The sequence below is a fragment of the Sycon ciliatum genome, chromosome 2 (genome assembly GCF_964019385.1).
Source record: "Sycon ciliatum chromosome 2, ocSycCili1.1, whole genome shotgun sequence".
Taxonomy (NCBI): domain Eukaryota; kingdom Metazoa; phylum Porifera; class Calcarea; order Leucosolenida; family Sycettidae; genus Sycon; species Sycon ciliatum.
Window position 1 is genome coordinate 9,685,095 of NC_088644.1, and position 10,154 is coordinate 9,695,248.

The window sequence follows — 10,154 nt, forward strand, 5'->3', positions numbered from 1 at the left end:
CCCAGACTGCAACTCCGCCACCTTGAGCAGATCGGTCAAGTCGGAGGGGTGGGTGGAAGCCCGGCATGGAGGAGTCAGATAGTGAGGCTTTCTCCGGGGTGAGTTTAGTCTCTGTTACGATGGCGATGTCAGATCTGCTCCGTGCAACAGCATGCTGGAAGGCTCCAAACTTTGACAGCAGCCCAAAAGCATTTGTCAGCAGGAGCTTCATTACTGGGTATGTCCTTGCGCAGCTGGTGTTCATTGGTGTTTGTGTGACTGAATCGCTCCAGCTGAGGCAGCCTCTTCCTCACTGTCCCTATCGCCTCTGCTGCCCGCGTTGCCGGCGCCAGCTGCACCAGATGAGCTGTCACCCTGCGGCCGTTTGCGGTGTCGCCAGGCTCGAGCGTAAAGTGGTCGTGGCCAGAAGTTCGCAGCAGTGACTGTTTCTAATCCAGTGGCGTCGAGCGTCAATCGGGCTGAGACTTTCCCGTCTTCCGTGGTGTGCATGCTGCACTCATGGACTTTGACGGATTTGGCCACGGCCACAGATCGCTGCTGAGTGAACTCTGTCACTCGTTCCTCTGTGCAATCCGCGTGCAGATTTCCCACATACACGACTGCCTTCCTTGTTTGGTGGGGTTCTTTGGATACTAGTTTCCACGATTCATCAGCGATTGGGTCGAACGATGTTTTCTGGGGCTTGACTGGAGGGCGCCCAACAGTCTGAAAACTTTCGTCTTCCTCGCTCGAGATCTCACGATCACTGCCAGTGTCATCCACGTGTACGCGTTTGAAAGCGCTACGGTGTTCTCCTGCTGCTGCACCAGTGCACTTGGTGACCTGGTCTCTTCGCGTACGGCTACGAGATCCCTTCCGCCTCGTCGTACTCTGCATCTGGGGCTGTTGTTCAGCAGGAGGAGAGGTAACACTTGCCGTTGCAATGGCGGACTCCTTCATGGCGACAACTTCCTCTTTCAGTCCTGTTATCTGCATGACCAGTTCGTCAATCCTGTTTTTGAGACGGACCTCCCGGTTTGCAGATTCCGACACGAGCGCTGACAGCGTCTTGACCATTTCAAAGACGGACGATTCAATTTCAGGGATGGAGCTCAAAAGTTTTATTTCCGATTCCGTCAGGCTGCGAGTGGTAGTTCTGGCCGGCATAGCTACCTGTGTCTACCTACTAGTACTACCTAGACTATCTACTACTCACCACTCTTCTCTTCTACCCTGTAACTACCTCCAGACCGGCCTGGTGCCGGCTGGGCTGATAAATCGCACGAAAAACTACGGAGCTCGAAAAAGTCTAACTGTACTCTTCAGCTACATGAAAAAAAAACCTGTAGTAGTGAAACCGGCCAGCCAAAAGTAAACTTTAAAAGAATGTCACACTTGTTTGTGCAGTTTGTGTCGGGGGTATCAATCATACTTCACTGTAACTACGTAGAGCACGCAGGTTTTAAATCTTCTGATACCATGCCGGCTTCTTGTTTGATTCTTGGAGGTGCCATCGACCCCAGAAATCTCGGACCCGGAGAAAGAGAGCGTCATAGAAGAATGGCTGAATCCTTACAGAGTGACATAGAACGTATCTTCAAGTTTGCCGCTGGTCATTCAGAAAGAACTCGACAGGTAAGTAATAAGGGCCTTAGGCCCATCAAATTTCCAAGCGCTTATGCACTCTTGCTTCGTACTGCTGAGTGGTTGGGCGTTGCAAATTCATACGGTAAAGAGAGTTCGTGGATTTTTGTGGGAGTCAGCTAGGTAGTATGCTTCACCCAGGCCGTGCATGCCCGCATATTTTCGGAAGGTCGCATCAATGGCCTAGTATATGAACAGAAATGTAGTGGTTCAACAGAAGGAAGAAACAATTCATATATGTTATTATGGAAAAAGAAGAAGGACACAATTTGAGTTATGACTAACTGTCCACTAACGTAACCAGATCTTATACAGTCAGCGAGTGCGACAAATATGGCACAAAATCTAGCCCTTGGCGGATCATAAGCTGTACTGTCATGGTGCCAGAGTCGTTGTAACGTTGCAAAGTGCAGCAAGAGTGCATGGGTATAGTATAGAACCATCATTGGCATAATTCCAGCATAATGTAGCATAATCACTGCCATAATTGGAAGCATAATTCAGCAATTTACCGAGCATAATCTGCCAAGGGCTGTTTGTTAGGCACCGGCGGATTGTGCCGGCAGAAAAATTGACGGAATTCGGTACTTTTTCTGGTACGTTTCGTGCGTGTTTGGTATGTGGTTAAAGAATGGAGCAGAATTCGAGGAATTGCCTGCCATAACTGACATAAGGCTTGTATGGTTCTGCCAATTTCACTGCTTTTCGAGCAGAATCTGCCACCTTTTCGAGCAGAATCCACCGGTGCCTACTGTTTGTACTGAGTTCACAATACCATTAGATTGGACCGCAGCATAGGATAGAACCATCATTGGCATAATTCCAGCATAATGTAGCATAATCACTGGCATAATTTGGGCATAATGGAAAGCATAATTCAGCAATTTACCGAGCAAATCCGCCAAGGGCTACACAAAACTGACAAGGAGTACTGAGACACTCAACGACCTGACACTTACATGTAGCTCCAACATTTCTCCAAGGCACTTTCTTTCCCTTCTGGGACCTTTCCTCACCTGAGCCTTCCATGTTGGACGGTTGTTGGTTTACGCCTTGGAGAAGTGTTGGAGCTAGGTGTCAGGTCGTTGAGTGTCTCAGTTAGGGGTAAGCGGACTATGCCGGCATAAATTTTGGCATAATCAGATCCTTTTTGAGAAGGAGCTTAAAATGGCGTCCGAAAAACAGGGGCAGTTGCCCAATGAGGCTGTTATACACACCTGCTATTGAATTCATAATTAAAGGCATAATTGAAAGCATAATCAGGTCCTTTTTGAGAAGCAGTATAAAATGACATCCGAAAAACAAGGGCAGATGCCCAATGAGGCTGTTATATGCACACCTGTTATTGAATGACCACACATAGCACTTAATTCTTGTCGATTTGCCAATATTTTAGCAGCCACTATAGGACATCTCCCAAAAGTTCAGCGTTTGCTTGTGAATATGGTATTCCTCTTGCCATAGTCTTGCTCTTCCACAAAGCTCCCAGTCCACATCATTAAAATGGTCTGAGTACTTTTGCATGACGATTATCTGTTCTTTTGGTCTTTTTGGTGAAGCATATAAAAGCATGGTGGGCTGTTTTCTTGAGCATCCTGCGAGCATCAGCTAGAGCATAACCTGATCATTTCCCGAGCATAATCCGCTTACCCCTAGTCTCAGTACTCCTTGTCAGTGTTGTGCCATTTTGTCGCACTCGCTGACTGTTTAAAGGGGAACTCCACGAAAAAATGAAACTTTGATAGCCTGTAGAGTTTCGGGCGCTGAGTCGAATGGTCTTGGTCCGAAGCCTCTACGACGAAGCGTTCTTGAGATATTTCACTTTGAAATTGCAAAAACGGGGGCCGCGCCCTGACGTCATGCGGCCATTTGGTTACATCATCACGGGCTGCCTACGTCATTGTGGCAAAGTCGTTTCTCTTCGCCAATCTACAAGCACTAATTTTAGTTGGTATTTCAAGGGAAGATGGGCGATTCCGAACAATCCTCTGTCCCCAGCAATGAAGGCAGCGATGCTGAGGCCAGTGAGGACAACCAACAGCCCACCGCCGCGTATGGTTGGGGCAGGGAGCCCAGATACTCTGCTGAGGAGCTGCCATCGCGTGTAACAAATGTTGAGGAAGAAGATGCTTCAGCAGCTGCGTCCGACAGAAGACGAGTAGCTTGGCCACCAGAATCTCGATTCGTTTGGGACTCCGACTGGTGCGAGCGTGGACAAAAGTGTATAGCCATGCCCAGCCTGCGGGAATGATTTTGCTGGTAGGATGCTGCCGTCGTTGTCGACAAGACGGCCCAAGGTTTCTTGCGTAGCGGACCTCGCAGATTACGAGATCGTATCCTTGCATTAGGCTGTGCTCATCACTGCTCTTCGAGGTTATCTCGACATGCAGAAGCCGCCAATGCCAGTGACAGAAGAGTCTGACATTAGGTAAGCCTCAATTAGTTTGCCTTGACTTGTCTTGTGAGGAGCGCGTATCAGCATGATACACTTATTCTTATTTTTTTGGGGAAATTTATTGTTGTCAGGCGCACTACAGCAGGCGTCGCACAAGAAAGACATTGTACTGGTAGTTATCACAAGTTTCATGCATGACACAAACAAATTTCTCTTTGCTCCGAGTATGTCTTGACTTATCTTGTGAGGATCGATGCACGTAATGTTTTGTGTGTAGCTTATTGTTGTCAGGCATAGCACGAACAACGTTGTTCTGTACTATAGTGCTATCACAAGTTTTCATGCATGACTCACATTTGTCTTTGTCATTTTCCCTTGGATTGGTACGAGGTCTACAAAGTATGGTAGGTAGTGTTCTGTTGGTGAAGAGAGCACTGCACACAGTTTATGAGCACCATGGGTGCATTTGATCACACCCAAACCCATACTTTATCGTTTCAAGCGATAGACTTTGTCAATAAACTCGTTTTCTAGTATACCATGGCATGGCATGCAACGTACTAGCGTGGGGTCAAGAAAGTGTACACCAAAATAATGCACAAATTCTAGCAGGAGAGTAAGAAATCTGTACTTTCTGACCAAGACATCTCTGTACTAGTAGGTAATCGAACGCGTCCTAATCAGTATTCATCCCCCATATCATTGGAATTCAATTTGAAATCAGCAATTATGGTAAATTCTACAAGACCCTCCATCTTTGTACCAGTGGACACTAAATTAGTATAACGCGCGCACTGAAAGTGCAGGTAGGTACCGGTAGGTGCAATACAGCGCATATGTAGAGTAAATGAGTATTTGACTATAATAATTATTACGGTACAGCAATGTGGTATGTGTACAAGCACGAAGCACTCATCATACACATTCCATATGACATTCTGTGTTTGTGTAGATCTCTACGCTATGCGGCACACAGGCAGTACACACTATGTACACGGCAAATTGGGCAAGCACGTTCGTTGTCGTCTTCCAGCCTGCGTTGTGAATACCATCAGGCAAAGATATCCAAATTCTGCACCACCTCAGCCTTCTCAGAAGGCTTCCACCTGGAATTTGGCAGGGAAACTCGCTTCTCCAAGGCAGGAACATCGAGGTTGCCATTTGCAACCGCTACCACCTCACACATGAGCTTGTCAACATACTCATAGCTCTTTCTGTCGTATAATTTCTATTTGGCCAGTCTTCTTTAGGGGCCGTCCAAGGTTACCAATAATATTTTCAAAACGAAATGTTTTTGTTTGTGGGTGGGTGGGTTTGACGGAGTTTCGTTTTGAAAATAATTATTGGTCTTTTTGGTTGTGCTGTGGCGACGGTTGACATTGACGTCGTCAAGAGCTGCGAGATGTGCGTGTCCAATCATCCCCAGAATTGAGAAACGAATGCGTTTGAGAATGTAGTTTGGCAGGACACTGTGATATACCTGCATGGCAAAAAGAATGTGGAGAAAACACACTTGCTTAGACAATATACTGCTGTATGAGAAAATGGAAACTTCACTGTACAGGATGACTCTTGTTCTCAATTGCATTGTTCGTTTCATTCCCTGTGTTGCCCATAAGAGATGGGAGCAAAAATGTTCAGCAGATGTTTGTTGTCTTCTGGCGTGGAGTGGCGGCATCATTAGATGTACACATAGTCATTTCACTAAGTACACCACTACTACAGCATATGTACTATCCTTAGGCTAGCGTGCGTGGGAGTGAGTTTGAGTATGTGGGTGCGTATGTGTGTGTGTGTTGTTGTGTGTGTGTGTGTGCATGCACACGCGCGCATGTGGGTGAAGGTGTGAGTGCATGTGTATAATATGTGTAGTTCCCACTGTATTCCTTGCACAATAGGTCTTCACTTACTTTTCTTTCGCATACAACCAGAACCCATTCCTTGTTCGAAATTGGATTTTTTTGGCCTGGTGATCCCGCAAGCGTGGAACTCGGAGTGTAATAATTTTTTGTTTCACTTTGCTTGCACTATTCCTAGGCTGTCCAGACTTCTAACAACTGCTCTGAGTGATATGGTATTCATGCAACCATGCCTAGAAGTAGGGTAGCTGTTATAAATAGAGACATATCCACGCAATCAACTTACACTGGTTCAGTTTGGCAGGATTGGTGAGACAGTTCGTCGTGCATGCTGCCTGCACATCGCAAGCAAACAGTTCTGTAACCTTCGTACTTGCTGGGGGTCTGTCTGTTTGCGTCCCAGTTGATGACAGATGTGCACAGTTTGAGTACTGGTATGCGCAAAGTTACTGGGGTAATATCGTTCATCAGCTAGCTGCAGTCGGAGTTGATGGGGTGATGTACTCTTCTGATCCTGATGGGACGTATCTCGCCCTGCTTTCTCAGTTGCAGCTTGTTGAGTTCGCCTTGCTGGAGGCTCACGGTTCGGAGGGCACTGGTACCCTGATGAGGGCTTTCCTGGACGGCGTACTCGTCAAAACTCAGCTCTCAAGTCCCTCTGGGTCATAAATGCAGCGAGCAAACATAGCTCGTGCTGCGAAAATAGGCTTGAAATTTTCACGACGCATTGCAACATCTCGGCGCTTTGCCAGGTCTCCATCCTTTGGGAATCTGAGAAAACTAACCCCAGGAGGATGATGTGATACTGGCACAATCAACAACACAACAATTTGGCATTGCAGCGGCTCAGGCGACTTGGCAAACTACTTTCTGAAGTGACTTTCGTCCTGAAGAAAGTGAGATTCAAAAATCCAAGTATTTTCGCACCATGCCACAATGACGTCACACATACATTGGTATGGGGCGTGGCTAAAATTGAAATATCTCAAGAACGCTTTCTCGTAGAGACTTCGGACCAAGACCATTCGACTCAGCGCCCGAAACTCTACAGGCTATCAAATTTTCATTTTTTCGTGGAGTTCCCCTTTAAGATCTGGTTACATTGGTGGACAGTTTGTCATAACTCGTAACATCTTGTCCTTTTCTTTTTCTATAATCAAATTGGCTCACCATCCGAGTTCAACTACGAGCTCGTATACATGTAATGATATCCATAAGTGTTTGATTAGGTAAATTTCTCGATAATATTTTTGAGTTGCTTTACATTGTGCTGTGAAGCGATATTGCAAGCTTTGGACATGTGGATTTCTCCTGAATCCAATATTGTACAGTGTTCGTGTTTTGGTCTCCTACAGGGATATCACCACGGCATGAAGGTTAAGTCAATCCTCCTTAACAAAGGCATTAAAAGCGACATTCATGGGCAGGTATCCAGGTCTCTGAGAAGTAAAGGTGGTGCGCATCACTCTCTCTTCGAAAAATCTATGACTAAACCCTACACAAACAAGGATACGGTGAGCGTTGAGGCCCATATCTGCCCGTCTGATATTCATTCGTTCCTTTGTTTTCGTTTTTAGTGTCGTAGTTCTTGTTGCTGCTGCTGTTTTTGTTGTTGTTTTGGTGGTCGTCGTCGTAATAGTGTAGGTGGTGGTGGTAGTAGTGGTGGTGTTGATGGCGGCGGCGGCGGCGGCGGCGGCGGCGGCGGCGGCGGCGGCGGCGGCGGCGGCGGCGGCGGCGGCGGCGGCGGCGGCGGCGGCGGCGGCGGCGGCGGCGGCGGCGGCGGCGGCGGCGGTGGTGGTGATGGGTAGATAATACTAGATATTGTGGTGTTGCTGTTGCTGCTGCAACTGCAACTGCTGCTCCGATAGTGTCCATGACAGTTATACATGTACATGGATGTACTTCTCTTTTTCGAAGTACCAGTAATACAATCAATTTCTAGTACAATGTAGTATTTTCGTTAGCGTGAAGCGATAGCCAAATTCGAAATGTCCTTCTTTCCTTCTGCAGGTTCGCCATGAGATTCGTTCCTTTCTGCAGAATGATTTGAGTGACAACCTCATCATTTTCATGATCGGGCATGGTGGGCAGAATATGAGGCAAGGTGGCAAGGTAGTAGAAAGCTTTCTGCTGCCACAGCAAGGATCGAGTCGTAATGACGTTTATACTGACGCTGAGCTCACGCAGGACATTGTGGCCGCACTGCCGCCCCGCAAGAAGCTGTACATTGTCATGCACTGCTGCCACTCAGGTGGCATGGTCAATTTCTGGCAGCTGGACACAAACAAGCAGGTCGCACTTTTCGCCAGTGCAGAAGCCGACATTCAAGTCCCATGGAGCACTGATCGAGACTTAAACTTCATCTCCATGTTCTGCTCAAAGGCAATTGCCGGAAAGCAATTGAACACTATCGCGGATGAAATTTATCAGGCCCTCTATCGGGTTCCAACCGTCCGGCCGGTCTTCAAAACCACTTATCCAGCTATGGTGATCGAACAGTTCTTGTACTAGAATAACATGTTTGAACACCAGTACAATACTTCTTTCAGCGTGAATGGTGAATAAATTTAAAAATCATTATTTTATGCTACTTTTGTCAAAAGTATACTCTCTGTAAGATATTAAGCCTGTACAATACCAGTACATTGATATGCAAGTTGCCATATTCCCAACTAAACTAGTACATTGATATGCAAGTTGCCATATTCCCAACTAAACTAGTACATTGATATGCAAGTTGCCATATTCCCAACTAAACTAGTACATTGATATGCAAGTTGCCATATTCCCAACTAAACTAGTACATTGATATGCAAGTTGCCATATTCCCAACTAAACTAGAACTTGCACATGAACTACTAAAGTTTGGGTATCCACAGAGTAAACATTAGTTAGTAGCTTAGTGATTGGATTAGTTAGTAGCTTAGTGATTGGATTATCAGCTTAGTGATTGGATTATCAGCTTAGTGATTGGATTATCAGCTTAGTGATTGGATTATCAGCTTAGTGATTGGATTATCAGCTTAGTGATTGGATTATCAGCTTAGTGATTGGATTATCAGCTTAGTGATTGGATTATCAGCTTAGTGATTGGATTATCAGCTTAGTGATTGGATTATCAGCTTAGTGATTGGATTATCAGCTTAGTGATTGGATTATCAGCTTCGTGATTGGATTATCAGCTTAGTGATTGGATTATCAGCTTAGTGATTGGATTATCAGCTTAGTGATGGGAATATCAGCCTATTTCTAAGTTTTGTTTAGTAAGATCAGCAGATTCTCCACTGATTTCGTATACTCACATTAGACACCTTATGCACAACATCATGCATCTCTCTTATCTCTATTAGTACCTGGAGTGAACGTATTTCTCCGTACCTAACACCATGCCATCAATGACGCTGATCTGCGTTTTCAAAGGTGAATGAACACTGATTTCCATGCGGAACTTGAATGAGTGATGTCGTTGTATTCGTACAACCAAGAGTGCATAACTCCCAGGGGTTATGTACTCTTGGGTTATACAGCCTCTGTTACAGGCAAAATAGACCCAAGGAACTCTTGGACTCTTGGCACAGCCGTTGAGTCCAGAATCACGAATGGCATCCAGTCGGTTTGCCTTTTGGTGGGATCATCCCAACACTGCAACAAGTCAACTACATGTACATAATTATGTCATTGTAACATTCTACTCCTCTGTAGTCGAATGGACATGCACATGGACATGCCTTGTTGAACTGAATGGCCCACACATCTTGACTTGAGCTCTCCGGGCTGCACATCAGAGAACGAATACAATGTTAACACGTACATGTACATATATACACCACCACACTGGGTATAAGGTAGTGGAAGCAGGCAGCACCGTCATGGGATTCGAGGTATTTCCCCCTAGTCGGCGCACGACGCCGTCTCCTGTTCACACTCGAATTGCAGCTGTTTAGGACGCTTGCGTCCCCGTCTACGCCCGTCTACAGTATGAAAAGTTGGATCGATCCAACTCTTCCCGTCGGTTCCCGATCTGTACGGTAGTATGGTTGCGTTCCCGTTCCTGGTGTTCACATTGGACGCCGCCGGACCGTCCCGTCGCTTCCCGTCGATCCTTACGTCGCGTCCCGTTGCGCCCCATACGCTGGAGGCAACAGCTTGTTTGTAAAGCAAAACCTTTCCTGAAGAGCAGAAGAAAGGCCGTGTTCAGAAACAAGGGACTGTACCTTTGCTAGAAGGCTTGAATCGTCTGCAATGAGTGCATGTTGCATGTTTCTCGGCGCTGCCGT

The 10,154-nt window shown here is 46.3% G+C and overlaps 1 long non-coding RNA gene across 1 annotated transcript; it reads left to right on the forward strand.

The window, feature by feature from the left end:
• The first annotated feature begins 1,409 nt into the window (after positions 1-1,409).
• Positions 1,410-9,012, forward strand: LOC135810724 (uncharacterized). Its single transcript, XR_010552346.1, has 3 exons — positions 1,410-1,614; positions 7,233-7,391; positions 7,888-9,012. It is a non-coding gene; the product is annotated as an uncharacterized LOC135810724 (long non-coding RNA).
• The last annotated feature ends 1,142 nt before the right edge of the window (positions 9,013-10,154 follow it).